The 2,114-nt window shown below is 36.7% G+C and overlaps 1 long non-coding RNA gene across 1 annotated transcript; it reads right to left on the minus strand.

Moving 5' to 3' along the window:
- Positions 1-578: 578 nt before the first annotated feature.
- On the minus strand, positions 579-1,805 carry LOC126248743 (uncharacterized). The gene is made up of 2 exons (XR_007545528.1): positions 1,491-1,805; positions 579-1,311 (listed from the first exon to the last, which is right to left on the minus strand). It is a non-coding gene; the product is annotated as an uncharacterized LOC126248743 (long non-coding RNA).
- Positions 1,806-2,114: the final 309 nt, after the last annotated feature.

The following is a 2,114-nucleotide window of genomic DNA, read 5'->3' on the forward strand; positions in this document are numbered from 1 at the left end:
TTCCTCATAGTGTGTGTGTGTGTATTTTTACACATACAGGTGCAGATACACAAAGTGAGGAAGATCCACTGAACCTACCAATACTTGATGTCAGCTTCAGTTAATTGCATTTATATTCTTAATGAGGAAAAATAATATTTTCAGAAATATGTAAACAATATAATTAAATCATAATAGCAAAGGGCTAATTTTATAATGGCATGACCATGTATTGAGCATATTTCAGTCACTTATCTGATTATAAAACATACATGCATAATCATCATGCTCATAACAACGCATTTTCGAATAATGAAGTTTCCACAAGTGTTTCTGTGCTCTGAGGAAACAGAGATACTTACATCAGTTTTCCGATTACCCTGATAACGGCGCGCACACGCACGCACGCACGCACACACACACAGCTATTGAATGTTACATGGCAAACTTTGAAATGAATGTACATGTCCCAAAATCTGTCACTCATTCAGAAGCAAGTTAACACTGGCATTTTCTCTTTTGTTTATAAGATTCTTCAGACTTAATAACTACATATTTTTCATAAATGGGGAGTGGGAGTGAATGTCAAGCATAAAATATGGCATTTACATGTTTATTTATTGAAAATTACATTAAAATATTCAGTGTACCTGTGACTTTTTTTTTTTTAATAAGAAACTGAATTTGTTCAATTATTAATTGCAGCTGTGAACATCTGTCATCCAAAAAACCCTCCTCTAACATAGCCACTATGTCCAGAACCACAAAACTTGTTTTGTCTTCTTTAAGAACTGTTGAGTCAGTTTAATTAGATTATCAAACACATGTTCGGATTTAATTGACATATATTTGTTGGGCGCTTTATGCCGAGGAATTTTATAGTATTGGCAAAGATGACAGATTGGTCTTAATAGCTGCTAATCCAACAGTGTTGGGTATGACATCACTATATATATGTTTCAAAGTTATCACTTTCTGCATCACATAATCTTCTGCATGGCGGTCCAGCTGTTGTCAAGTATCGTCGCAAATCAGGGAAAATTGATGGCCCTGCATCTGGTTTCGACTTTGGATAACTTCTTGCAGGTATCTACATTTCTCCATAAAGTGTAATCAGTTCTGTTTTTACTATGCACTCATCATTAAAATGCTTTATGCATGTAAGCTCCTTTAAATCTAAGAATTGCGTAGGAATTTTTCTCAGCCCTTTACCCTTTACCCTTTACCTTTAGTGTTTCACCGCTGAGTATAGAAAAATGAACTGTTTCCTTCTTGTGACTTGTAATTACTTTTACACCCACTCATGTTACGGGACCTCGAAATTTTTGGTATCTGAAAAAGGACGTTCAGTATTGCAGTTAAATTGCAAATCAACATAATTTACAAACGCATTTGTGTGTATTTGCTTAATTTAGACAACGACGCACGACATAACCTTGAGACATACTCTGAGAGTTCGTTGAAAATACTCACTGAGTGTTAAGAAATTACAATCTACAATAACTACTTACCGTTATTAGAACTGCGTCTTTATAGTCTTCACTATATAGGCAACAATAAGAAATAACGCTTTCTGCCTTTTTGGGATCCACACCGGTGGCAGCACAGGACACCAAAAAATCAATAGCGCGTTCACGAGGAACGCATCACATAATTCCAGTTTGCAACACTAGATAGCGCTGGAACACAGTGGGCAATCAGTTTTTAGATAAAAGCATTGTTTTAAGTAACTGATGACGAAAATGTATATATGCGAGAGTAAAAGAGTATACAATTTCTTTCTGCGTTAGAACGATGCCATGTGGCCTTTAATTAACGTCAGTTACATGATGAAATACAGTATGAACTCGGTGACTGCGCGTTGTTGGAAGCTGATATAAACCACAACGACCGTCACGAATGTTGTTGCATATAAATTTGCACACTGAGATATTTGTAATTTTTGGAAGAGCTCGAGGAAACTCGAGCCCTCATCCTACATGTCATTAATAGCTGCAGGTGGACGAATCTGATCTGCAAGTTCATAAACCTACGCTGATTTAAGGGGGAATATTGCTGTTATCTGCAGCGGACATTAAGCGGAATCAGCGGCAATGAGCGAAAAAGTGTACCGGTCCAGAATTCGAGCACGGGAT

This window comes from Schistocerca nitens, chromosome 3 (assembly GCF_023898315.1).
Source record: "Schistocerca nitens isolate TAMUIC-IGC-003100 chromosome 3, iqSchNite1.1, whole genome shotgun sequence".
Taxonomy (NCBI): domain Eukaryota; kingdom Metazoa; phylum Arthropoda; class Insecta; order Orthoptera; family Acrididae; genus Schistocerca; species Schistocerca nitens.